The 14,094-nt window shown below is 37.1% G+C and overlaps 1 non-coding gene across 1 annotated transcript; it reads right to left on the bottom strand.

Annotated features, from left to right (window-relative positions):
- Window positions 1-2,761: 2,761 nt before the first annotated feature.
- On the bottom strand, window positions 2,762-2,868 carry LOC145168061 (small nucleolar RNA R71). Its single transcript, XR_013741654.1, has one exon. It is a non-coding gene; the product is annotated as a small nucleolar RNA R71 (small nucleolar RNA).
- Between the last annotated feature and the right edge of the window lie 11,226 nt (window positions 2,869-14,094).

Raw genomic sequence — 14,094 nt, 5'->3', positions numbered from 1 at the left:
TTTTCACTACAAAACATCGCTAATGAACTCACCAGCTGTATGCTGATATTCTTTCAAAACTGCTTGTATTCTCAGGAAATCAGTAGACAGGTACCTCCTGGAGTTTTGAGAAGACGGAGCGTTTAGAGCCACGTCTTTTTCTTTTGATTATACTTTTGATGTATAAAAACAAGAATTAAACAGATGTAAACCCTTTTCATATAAGTATTCAATGTAATGGTTGTGTTTACTATGATTGCTATGATACAATTGTTGTGATACTACATATGACGTCATCCACCCCCGAACGTTTCCGCCGTTCCGGTTTGGGGGTGTGACAAAAACTCTCCACGTCGGTGATCCATCTCATGCTAGCAATCAAATCCTTTCCACCCTCAAATTCAGGAGGATGGGTAGTGATATTTTCATATTTAGCCATATATTTAGTATAGATTTTTATCAATTATTATCTAATTATTTGCATATTATGGACAAAAGGTACTTAATAATATTTGAATTGTATTTTTAGTCCAGAAGTCATGCTCGGGAGCAAAAAGGAGGAAGGAGATGCAATTAGAAGCTGCAGAATGAAGAAAGGAGTACAAACCTGAAGCTACTCGGCGAATCCAATCGGCTACTCGACGAGTTTCCACGAAGATTCGCGAAGCAGCACGTAAAGTCCTTACCGTACACGGATTCGACAAGGGTACTCGGCGAGTCGGTTGTCTACTCGACGAGTAGCCCCTGTTATGAGTTATCTATAAATAGAAGCAATAAATCCGATTGGAGGATCTTTCTGGCTTTTCTGGAGAATACTTTGCGGCTAAGGAAACCCTTGGAGACCTAGAGAATGTGAGAAGAACCCTAATCTCTCATTATTAGAAGATTCAAGGCAACTTAGGTTTAATTTTCCACTTTATCTTTGAATTGAACAATGTTTGAGTTGATTACTTTCGTTTTTAGTTTTTTGACTACTGTAAGCATGAAATAAATTTACTAGTTTCTGTTTAAGGAAGACAATTTTACTCTTATGGATTAATTTTATGGTTTGATTGATTGTTAATTGGTGATTTTGTTAAATTAAGCTTGTTAAATATCCTTATGCATTAACCATAACTATTCTCTGTTAATAGGAAGGCAATTAGGCTGCATGAACATCTCTTAATTGTTTACCTCATATGATTTATGTGAACACTTTGTTATGTGCCTAGGACTAGTGAATATGAAACTAGGATTAATTATAGAATGGGTAAATTAATGTGTGAGCTTGTTGATAAACCAACAACAAGAGGCTAATTGAATTAGTAATTTGATTAACCAATTACAAGTCTTATTTAATCAGAATAATTGAACTAGGGAATTAATTAGCTTAAACACTTGATCACTGTTTAAATTAATTGATTTTCTAAGGATTGGTAATAGCGAATGCGAATCTAATCACTTTAGTCGGTAACCAATAACAATTAATCTATTCCTTTGCCATAAAATTAACCATAGGAGAGAATGAGTTGAACCTAAGCAGAAACCTTTTATCAAATTTGGTGAATTTTTACTTGGTCTTAGTTGATTAGTTATTTGCGTGTTAGTTAGTGTGTCTAAGTTTCTAGTCTTGTAAAACTAGAGAAAACCCTTTTCCTTTTATTACTTGTTGGTTAAATTTAGTTATTAGGTTAATTGTCATTCCTCGAGTTCGACACCCTACTTATTCAACTATACCACTAAAAGACAGGTTGACGGCCTTTGTGTGTCTAAATTATATTTTTAGAGTAGGAATAAAACAAGTTGGTTTTACACACATCAAGTTTTTGGCGCCGTTGCCGGGGAACGGTTCAAAAATTAATTCTAATTTCTAGTTTTATCGATCCTTTGTGTGAGCTTATCTTGCACAAAGTTATTTTTTTAGTAATTCAGTAATTAGGTTAAGTTTTAGTTTTTAATTGTTCTTATTTGTTTTTGTTTGTTTTTAGGCTTTTAGGCAGTGTACTCGCCGAGTGCATTCGAACCTACTCGGCGAGTTCAGTGCTGATTTCCAGTTCGTCTTTATTTTCTTTCTGTTTCGCTTTTGTTTTTTTGACGCGTTTTTTTTTCTTACTTTTATTGCAGAGTGTTTATGACCAGAGGAGGCAATATACCTTTAAATCCACCACTTGAAGACCCGGAAGCTACTTTAAGGAAGAACAAAGGCAAAACCATTGGAGAATCTGCTTCTTCAAAGAACTCACCTTTGAAGAATCTCAAATCCGTTTTTAGCAAGAAAAAGATCAGTAAATCAGGAGCATCGAGCACCTCTTCCTTGGCAAACGAAGACCCAATCAAGGAAGACATCGTGTACGAATCCGAAAAGGAAGAAAGCGAATTTGAAGAAGGTAGCGATCTAGAAGGCGGATTCGGCGGCACCATGGCTAACATCGACGAAGTTACCATGGGCGAGTGGAAGACGAGGATGCGTGAAGATACCAGTCCGGGACTCGTGCAACCCGTGATTCCTGAAAATGCCAACTTCGAACTTAAAGGCCACACACTCGCCTAACTTAAAGAAATTCCGTTCTATGGAAAAGATCACGAAGACGCGTACAAGCACCTAGAAGAGGTCAATGATATAGCCGATTACTTTAACTTTCCTAATGTGGCTCGCGACACCGTTCTGCTTCGCATGTTACCAGTTACGTTTAAAGGCGCTGCAAAAGATTGGCTAAAATCACTCCCTCCAGGATCCATCACCACATGGGCTAGAATGAAAGAAGAGTTTATTGATCAATTTTGCCCACCATCAAAGATAGCCAAGTTGAAGAAAGCTATAGCTAATTTTGAGCAACAAGCCGGAGAATCACTTTATGAGGCGTGGGAGAGGTACAAAAGCTTACTAAGGAATTGCCCACATCACGATCTTAATAGTCAACAAGAAGTCTCCATTTTTTATGATGGAGTAAACGTGACAACAAGGCAATTACTTGACTCGCAAGGACCGCTCACAAAGAAGGCACCCCCGATGATAAAGCAACTAATTGAGGAATTATCTAAGCACTCTAGAGAATACCACAATCCAAGGAATGATGTGACAAGGGGATCAGCTTATGCAGCTTCAGAAGATTTGTCGGCAGTTATGGCAATGTTGAAAACCATGGATAGGAGGATGGACAAAATGGATCAAACAATCCATGCTATTCGGGTAGGATGTGAGAATTGCAATGGGCCTCATCTAACAAGAGATTGTGATTTGGACGAGAACGGGAATAAGAAAGTTCAAGTATGCTATTCTAGTGGTGATAGATTTGATGACGATTGGCGAAAACCTAAGAAAGAATGGCTTCCTTATGATGAGTACAAGAAGGCGAAGGAGGAGAAGTATAGACAAAAGGCAAGGGGTTTTTACCAAAAGGAGGAGCCGGTACAAGAAAAGAAACCAAATTTAGAAGAAATGCTCACTAAATTTGTAGCTGCATCCGACAAAAGATACAATGACCACGACGCTGCAATACAATATACAATAACAATATTAAGGAATCAGCAAGCATCTATTCACAACATTGAGAAGCAGCTGGGGCAACTTGCCCAACAAATAAATCAAAGAGCACCGGGAGAACTTCCTAGTAATACCGAAAACAATCCACGAGGAGCACATATAAATATTGTGACAACTAGGAGCGGAAAGATAATTACTCCTCTGGCCCCTATTCAGAACGAAGTATTGGGTTTTGGTATAATACAACATCCTATGGTGCACATACAACCCTAAATACCTTGGATCTATGTTTTCACTAATTATACATGCAAATGGTTTCCAAGCTATTGAACCTATAGCTAGCATGCAATTGTCATACAAACTACATAAAATACTAGATAATGTAACATATCTTTTTGTGTGGCTGGAAGTCTTGATGTATTTGGCCTTAAGAACTTAGCCCCAATAGTGTGGAAGCCTCAAATGAAGTCACAACACATCAAGGACAAAGGTAGGACTTGAGAGAGAATCTCCATGCACTCTAAAACCTTCATGAACTCCAAGAACATGCACACACTCTAGAGGTAGCTAGGGGGTCGCGGTTTTAGGTCATAACATATGTATTTATATGTGTTGAATTCTAAGAGTCATGGGTATAACCCAAACCCATATCCATGGATCTTATGATCCATGGTTCATGTGGCCCAACTCTTTATGTATCCATACATAAACTTGGTCCAACATGGATCATAAGCCCAACACATATAAATATAACTAATTACCATAATTAGTCCCCATAGTTTTAATTAGTCTCTTTTGATCACTAAATTAATTCCAAATTAATTCTTGATCAATACTAATTAAAACATATGACTTCATATTAATATATTAGAACTTATAATATATTAATAAATCATATATAACCTCTTCTCTCAAAAGTCCATCCTAACAAATTGTCCTGATGATATGCAACCCAAATGGACCATGCTACTCTCGGGTCGAATACATACCAATAATAGTTATGGGCTTAGACACCTAATCCAACAGTCTTCCACTTGGATAAGTCTAAAACTATTATTGCGTATGACTCCAAAACCCGACTAGCAATCGTATCTCTTAAAGACGCTGTCGAACTCTGAACAAATCAATGACACGTCCATTAGATAAGGGATCATATATTCCTCCATTCTAGATATCATATGGACTGAGACATGGATTATAATCATTCTCTCTGTCCATTTGTTGTTTCCCGATTTCCGATTTATGACAACTGACTAATTGAACAAATCAAATCAGTCCAGGCCCGGCCGAGCACTTACGTTTCTCATCACCAAATCATCGAGGGGCCCACATATATCGCTTTTATCCCTCCAAGGGTAAAAGGAATGGATAAACTTCGACTCATATGCTTGTTCTACTACTTGTTGAATCATACACAAAGGCACGTTTTATAACATCGAGTTACCAAATGCGTTTACGTGCAATCAATGTATAACTAACTCATAGGCAACAAGTCATATCTCTAGGTTTGAAGAATATAAGATATTATCGTCTCACGATCACTCGTGATAAAATCCATGAAGTGATTCATATGAGCGAGGGTTGAATCCAATACTCGAATCCTTATTCCAGGAGTACTCATGAATGTTGTAGTAACTCTTACTATGTCCACTACCTTGGACATCTACAAACCCAATTCATGACAGTCTTGCCTTAATACCTACTTCCAACGTATTATCGACTGTGGATGGTTTGAATAACTTAGTCATTCGGAAAGAATAACCTAATTATTCTGGAAGTCAAAACATGCAAAGTGAAACACAAGAATAATACTAATCACTCTATGGTCCCAAGCACCTTTGAGAGTAAATAGAACACCTTTTATTTAAACACCATATTGATTACTCATTATTCATTGTATAATGTTTCAAATAATCAACTTTATACTTGAATTAAAACAATAGTTGTCCCATGCTCCAAGCATGTAAACTATGTTTTCTAAACACTAGTCATGCCATACACCAAGTATGCACACTATGTTTATCTATGATCTTTACTTTGTGAAATAGATCAATTGAACATGATTCCAATGATGCTCATTTCACAATCCCAAATCTTTATCGCAAATGTAAGAATTCCAAATTCCTACCATTTAACGAAATCTGTTAGATTCTAAAGTTATATGCATTGATCCTCTCGTAATGACTATGTACAAAGTCACAAAGACTTGTCAACAGACATTACAGAGTATTCCTATGGAGAGCATTCCATGGAAACGAAGTCTCAAATTCAAAGTACATTGCTTTGAACAACCTTCTTGCATTAAGTTTCCTAATCTTACACAGATTTAATGAACAACTTCTACCTTTGGGAATATTTTCATGTTCTCATTTTGACTATCACTTCTAAACAAGAGTTGCCTCTTTTCAGAAAATGTCAATATGGTCCTCTCCAAAAATTAACACTTATACTTCCAACTGTCCATGAGCAACCAATCTTTGGTAAACCTTAGATTGTCCTCGACAATTGCTTAATCATTTTAGTCATATCCAAGTCTAGATCTTCTCTCCTCTTAATGCCTTAGGCATTCGGAAAATTTAGAACGGATGAATATTACAGCACATGCAATCGATCCTATTTCCGAAGCATATGGGACACGATTCATGATGTCTCACATAAAGAGGTGATCATAGACCAGTCTTTTGCTACAATATTTTTTATTTGTCATGTTTTCAAAAATTGACTATGAAGAGGGATGTCGTAATCATAATCGAATTTTGAGAACGTAATATATATAGAGTTTCCTTATGTTTGGCCATTCCAACATAAAATTCATATATATATATCCTTGACTAAAGATGATCAAAATCTCAATCTAAGCTTTTAGAATTGAAATGAAGTATAATTTCCTCTCCCTTAATTATAGCAAAACAACTTTTCGCAATTGAAACCTTTTGTTTTCTATAATTAACACTTAACATAATGATCATGCTCCCACTTACATGATATTATTAGCATATCACTTATGCTCCCACTAGCTTTGACATGTATCCAGAAATCAGTTGGACTTCTAGAAATCAATACTTTATTGACTTTCTTACCAAAGTTCAGACTTCTGATACAAGATGCTTTGATAAAACTTTATCAAAATCATACACCTTTCCTTAGATAGCTCATATGTGTGTCTAAACAATTTTAGAACTATGAAAAGGGATGCCGTAATCATAGTCTCAATTGTTTAGACCTTTGCCACTTCTCACAAGTCCATGTTAGTGTGCCGGTTAACCACACACGCTCCACTAACGACTTTGAGAATGCAAATAACACACTTGCTATCTACTTAAAATCCACTTAGTGAAAGCGTTTCCTCACCATCATTTTCATGAATCGGAGAGAAACCTTATGACACTTAGATTTTATGGTGAATGAGTTCCTATCCATGTGAATTTGTCAAAACCATAATCACAAGACAAGGTTACTGACAAATCCAAACTCATATGGACCGAACTTGTGCAATCTTAATTTCTTGCCACTTGGCAGCACAAGGGCCTGCCATTGCTTCCAAGTTGTTATGCACCCAATGCAAAACCAACTTTAACTGGAATGAGCACAAAAATGTCAACACGATACGTTATAAACCTCAAGTCGTGTGCTAGTGAAGAACTTCAGGTTTTTATTCTTGATTAGTTCTTGGAACTTTCAAGAGCTTTAAGACTCCCACTGTCCTCTTGACATATAAGACTCTCTTGTCAAGAACCATTTCTTATCAAGGGTCAGTGCAGATTCTTATCAAGACTAACACTTCACATAATTGGCCTTAGTTGGTCTCTGTTTAACCCAAAACATCACAACTTACCAATTTCAAATGTACAAGAGTAGAGACACATTTTACTCTTACACTTGACAAGTGTTACAAACCTTCCTTAAGATATGTCACTCGAGTTACAATCTTGGAGTATGACTCTAAGACTTGTTATGGAACGAAGTATGATTCATCTTTTTGATCTAGCCATTCCTACAATTCAAGATTCCTCTTCTTAGTCATAAGAATGCACAAAGATGTCCTTAGAGGACTAATTTTGATATGGTTTCTTAATCATTAAGATGATCACAAACATGATACTAAAGTACTCTCCCATCTTTTCAGATTTGAGAAACTTTTATCTTTCTGCCTAATTTGATTCTTCTCATTCGTTCTGCCATACATTGAAACTTTTGCAATGTTTCAGAATTATACTTAAACTTGTAAGTATAACCATATTTACTAAACCTTAGTAAATCATGACGAATAGGTTTATCGATCTTTGTGGTGGACTTGACCAGTGCACAAGAATGTGTACTCGATCCCTTAGTCCTTCACTTGACTCACATATACATGTAAACAAGGAATTAGTCTTAATTTTCCAAAGTTGAAAATTCTCATTCTTCATACAACTTGCATGATTCCAAGTTTCTACCCTACGAAAACGTGGGTGATGAGAATCTTTCCTTATTTGGTAAATTATGACACTACCACAGTCGAAAGAATTAAATCCATTTTCCAATATTGCTATCAATGGAAACATATAAACAAAAGTTTCTCACAAATGCCACTGTAAGGATATTTTAAAATAAAAAACTTTTCTTTTATTTTAGAACTTTGCGGCAAAACTTATCCTTACAATGCAAATGCATGTGAAAAACTATGTTGTTATGTATTCCTAAGCAATCTATCACAACTCTTTAAGTAACAACTCAAAATTCTTTCTTTAAGCTTCCTCTTCACTTTGATTCTTAAAACATCAAAATGTGATCTAGGCACATCATGTAATAAGAATCTCCAAACAGGAACTTAATAGAGTTAGATAATGGACTTTACCTGAAGTAGAGTCAAAACTTTTGACTTTACCGTCCTTACAGACTATCAGGTAAATTTGGCCAGCTTCGCAACCAATGCCCCTTCCTTTGGCAATAGAAGGTTTGGGAAGTCGATCTTCTAATCAAATTTGATTTTACCAGTGCTCAAAATCATTGCTGACTCAGCAGCACCAAGCAAATAGGTAAGATCATTAAGGGTCAAGTCATGGTCTGTCACATAGTAGTCCCAAAGGAACTCACTATGTGACTTAGAAAGTGATTGAAGAAACAAGTTAACAATCAACTTCCTCAAGACCTTGACACCCAACTCTCCCGGGTTGTAAATATGTGACTTCATCTCCAAGATGTGAGCACACATAGACTTTGCTTGCCAATAGGGCCTGAGTGACCTTGAACTTGTGGGTTAGGGAGAATAATTGGAGGGGGTGGAGGAAGTGAAATTCCAAGAGATTTGGGAAGATCATATATGTATAAACTAGACATCTACAATGGGTAATCTTCAAGTTAGTTGATTTTTAAGTCCTTAATATAACACCCAATATGAAATATTAAGGCTAGGACCCAACACAATATTTTACAACTTGGAAGAGGGATGCCGTAATCCAAGCTATAAAATATTTAAAGGTAGGCGAATGACGATTCACCAATTTCCACCATGTAAAACGAAATAATTTATTAGGTTTTAATTGGTTTTGAAACTCCTAGATCTTTTGAGATTCATTGAACTTTTCAATGACATGTTTCAATCTCGATTGTGCCCTCTCAGATTTTGTGACTGGGATGCCGAGGATCACAAAACAAGGTGTGAATAACCATGCAAATTCACTTGGTACCCTTAATATTATCACCTAATCGATGTGCCGGTTAACCACACACGCTCCACCGATCTATGATAAACATTAAGTTACCCTTCGCCACTCTTACTAGTCCATGTTAGTGTGCCGGTTAACCACACACGCTCCACTAACGACTTGGTAAGGTACAAAGTGTAAATTTCATGGGTTAGCACCAAATTCACATTTTCCTAAGTAACTAAGATTGGGAATTTATAAGTGTTTAGTTACTTAGTATTTATCATTAATACTTTTAATGAAGGGAGAATTATAGTCCTGTCAAACCCGTTCGGCTAACGACCCTCCACCAGTCAAGGAAGCGGTGGGTGAGAGTGGACACCCATTAAACTGCCATTTTATAGGCAGTAACCTTATACTCCCCTTATAGACCGGCTTCGTGAATGAGGCCTATTAACGGTAAGACTGACTTTTACTCTTATACATATATATAAATATTAAACCTATAATATTATAATAGTATAAGGGTTGAATTTTAAACTATTAAAATTCTAAGGGTTTAACTTGGAACGAAAGTATTCATGGGGGGAAACTTTACAAATTCCAAAACTTGAAGGCAAGTTTTGAACAATTCAAACACCTTTTTCAATTCCATAACTTATGAATTTAAAGTAGTTTTAATAAAAACTCTTCAAGTTCCATAACTTGAGGACAAGTTATGGAAGACTTTAAAAAACATTTAAGGAAAAAAAAACTCTTCATTTTCATAACCTATGAGTTTAAAGTAGTTTAATGGATAAACTCTTCAAGTTCCATAACTTGAGGACAAGTTATGGAAGACTTTAAAATCATTCAAGAAAATAAGACTCTTCATTTTTCCTAACTTATGGAAATCTTATGAGTTTTAAAGAATCATAAATATGACTTTTCATATAACTTGAGGACAAGTTACAAAAACACATTTTATGAGCAACTTTAAGATTACTATGGATTGAAAACAAATTATCACATAACTTTTCTATTAATCTAGACTAACTCATAAGAACAAGACAATTCAAATCAAACTTTTTCATGAAATTAGCCTAACCATTAAACTAATACAAAACATGAATCTATTGACAATTATCTTTGAAATTGGTTTAGCATGAACATTACCACATCAAAAACAGGTTTACAAGACAAAAAACAGCTTAGGGTAATGTTTCTAGTCCAATTCCAGCCTTAAAAGTCGAAAATATGCTGTCAGGGGGTCCTACTCGTCGAGTGCATGAACCAACTCGACGAGTTGGATGAATTTCTTCATGGACTCGGCGAGTTCATCAGTGGACTCGGCGAGTCCAGTGCCCAGACAGCCAAATTTTTTGATTTTTCAGCCATTTCAGCAAGTATAACATGAAAACAAGCCTTGGCTCTGATACCATTGTTGGGTTTTGGTATAATACAACATCCTATGGTGCACATACAACCCTAAATACCTTGGATCTATGTTTTCACTAATTATACATGCAAATGGTTTCCAAGGTATTGAACCTATAGCTAGCATGCAACTGTCATACAAACTACATAAAATACTAGATAGTGTAACATACCTTTTTGTGTGGCTGGAAGTCTTGATGTATTTGGCCTTAAGAACTTAGCCCCAATAGTGTGGAAGCCTCAAATGAAGTCACAACACATCAAGGACAAAGGTAGGACTTGAGAGAGAATCTTCATGCACTCTAAAACCTTCATGAACTCCAAGAACATGCACACACTCTAGAGGTGGCTAGGGGGTCGCGGTTTTAGGTCATAACATATGTATTTATATGTGTTGAATTCTAAGAGTCATGGGTATAACCCAAACCCATATCCATGGATCTTATGATCCATGGTTCATGTGGCCCAACTCTTTATGTATCCATACATAAACTTGGTCCAACATGGATCATAAGCCCAACACATATAAATATAACTAATTACCATAATTAGTCCCCATAGTTTTAATTAGTCTCTTTTGATCACTAAATTAATTCCAAATTAATTCTTGATCAATACTAATTAAAACATACGACTTCATATTAATATATTAGAACTTATAATATATTAATAAATCATATATAACCTCTTCTCTCAAAAGGCCATCCTAACAAATTGTCCTGATGATATGCAACCCAAATGGACCATGCTACTCTCGGGTCGAATACATACCAATAATAGTTATGGGCTTAGACACCGAATCCAACACGAAGATCCGAAGCTGGTACAAAAGGAGGAGGCAGAAGAGCAGAACCAAAACCAGACCCAGTTGAACCCAGACACTACTCGCCGAGTCCAGGATATGGACTCGACGAGTCCGACACCTAATCAGAAAATTAAGTCTCCTGCTAAGCCATATCAGCCTCCACTGTCGTATCCAGCCCGAGCTAGACAAGAAAAGAATGAAGAAGACTACCAAAAGTTTCTAGAACACATAAAGGCTCTTCAAATTAATATACCATTCATAGAAGCGATTGCACAAATGCCAAAATACACCAAATTTCTCAAGGAGCTTCTAACTAATAGAAAGAAGTGAAGAAAGTAGTTCTAAATGAGAATTGTTCAGCTGCCATGTTGAACAAACTACCGAAGAAGAAGGGTGATCCGGGAAGCTTAACCTTGCCTTGTCAATTCGGAAATTTAGCCACCATCTATGCATTGGCTGATTCAGGGGCAAGTATAAATCTCATGCCATACTCATTTTTCAAGAAATTAGATCTCCCGGAACCAAGGCCAATTCGAATGGCAATTCACCTAGCAAATAAAATGGTTACATTCCCAAGGGGAATATGCGAAGATCTATTGGTGAAGGTTGATAAGTTTGTGTTTCCCGCGGACTTTATAGTGTTAGACATGGAAGCGGATCCTCAAGTTCCGATCATTCGTGGAAGACCTTTCCTTAACACCGCAAGCGATATAGTTGACATGCGAGATTCCAAACTTACTCTACGGGTGGGGGATGAATCAGTCACTTTTGGGGTTGATCAAGCCATGAAGCACGCAAGGAGTAGTGATGACACAACATTTTCGATTGATATGTTGGAAGAATTGATGGAGGAATGGAATAATGAAGAACCAAACAAGTCCACCATCACCTTTGATGAAGAATTCGATGATGAAGGCGACCTAGTGGAAATAGAGAGACTGCTTGAGGAAGCTGATTATAATGAGCTGATCAAAAGTACTAAACATTCTACTCGCCGAGTAGAATCGAACTACTTGACGAGTCCATCCAAAGAATCCCGAGTAGTCGCGAAATTTGCCCAGGACTTGACGAGTCCCATCACTGGACTCGACGTGTGCAACATCCAGAACACGAAAACTGAGCTGAAAGCACTACCAGGTCACTTGGAGTATGCATTTCTTGAAGAGGGTCAACAAAAACCTGTAATTATAGCTGCTGATTTGACCAAACATGAGAAAGAAAGTCTTGTGGGGGTACTAAAGAAGAGGCAAGGTGCTATAGCATGGAAGATAACCGACATCAAGGGAATTAGTCCAGCATATTGCTCTCATAAAATTAACTTAGAAGATGGGGCTAAACCTGTAGTTCAACGCCAAAGAAGACTAAACCCGAACATGCAAGAAGTTGTGAAAAAGGAGGTGGTGAAACTATTAGATGCCGGGGTTATTTACTCAATTTCCGATAGCCCGTGGGTGAGTCCGGTGCAGGTGGTACTGAAAAAAGGAGGAATGAAGGTGGTAGCAAATGTAAATAACGAATTAATTCCAACAAGAACGGTGACCGGGTGGCGTGTTTGCATCGACTATAGGAAACTAAATGATGGAACATGCAAGGATCATTTTCCATTGCCATTTATTGATCAAATGCTCGAAAGGCTGTCCGGGCATCTATATTATTGCTTTCTCGATGGTTTCTCGAGATATTTTCAAATTCCAATCGACCCACAAGATCAAGAGAAGACTACTTTTACATGCCCGAGTGGAACATTTGCATATAGACGCATGCCTTTTGGGTTATGCAATGCAGCCGGCTACTTTCCAAAGGTGTATGATGGCCATTTTCCACGATATGATCGAGAAGTTTATGGAGGTTTTCATGGATGACTTTTCGGTTTTCGGGTCCTCTTTTGAAGATTGTTTGTCCAACTTGGATCTAATGTTAGCAAGATATGAGAAGACCAACCTTGTCCTTAATTGGGAGAAGTGTCATTTTATGGTGAAGGAAGGAATTATGCTAGGACACAAGGTCTCGAGGATGGGGATAGAGGTAGATAGAGAAAAGGTGGACACTATAGCCAAATTGCCACCTCCAACAAATGTCAAGGGGGTAAGAAGCTTTTTAGGCCATGCGGGGTTTTATAGGCGCTTTATTAAAGACTTTTCGAAGATCACAAGACCCTTGACTCAACTGCTTTGAAGGACGCCCCATTCAACTTTTCTAAAGAATGTCTTGAAGCATTTCATTTGTTGAAGGAAAAGTTGACTACTTCACCTATTATGGTAGCTCCAAATTGGAGTCTTCCTTTTGAGCTAATGCGTGATGCTAGTGACTTTGCGGTAGGAGCTGTTTTGGGACAAAGAATTGACAAGCATTTTCGGCCAATCTACTATGCAAGTAAGACCCTAAACCCAACACAAGAGAACTACACTACTACAGAAAAGGAGCTACTAGCAGTGGTTTTTGCATTTGATAAATTTCGCTCATATTTGGTTTTGTCAAAAACCATAGTTTTTACCGACCATTCTGCCCTTAAGTATCTTTTTGCTAAAAACGATGCTAAGCCAAGGTTGATTCGTTGGGTGTTGCTGTTACAAGAATTTGACATTGAAATACGAGATAAGAAGGGGATGGAAAATGTGGCTGCCAATCATCTATCGAGATTGGAAAACCCGCACTTGGAAGAGTTAAAAGAAAACAAGATTGGAGATGAATTTCCCGAAGAATATTTATTGGTTATAGCAAGAGAGATTCCATGGTTTGCAGATATAGCTAACTATTTAGCTAGTGAATACATCCCAAAAGACTTGACCCGCCAACAAAAGAAG

Source organism: Lactuca virosa, chromosome 3 (genome assembly GCF_052849685.1).
Source record: "Lactuca virosa cultivar CGN04683 chromosome 3, Lactuca_virosa_CGN04683_v6, whole genome shotgun sequence".
In the NCBI taxonomy this organism is placed as follows: domain Eukaryota; kingdom Viridiplantae; phylum Streptophyta; class Magnoliopsida; order Asterales; family Asteraceae; genus Lactuca; species Lactuca virosa.
The sequence above is the reverse complement of the archived record's forward strand: the minus strand, read 5'-3'. Positions and strand labels throughout refer to the sequence as shown.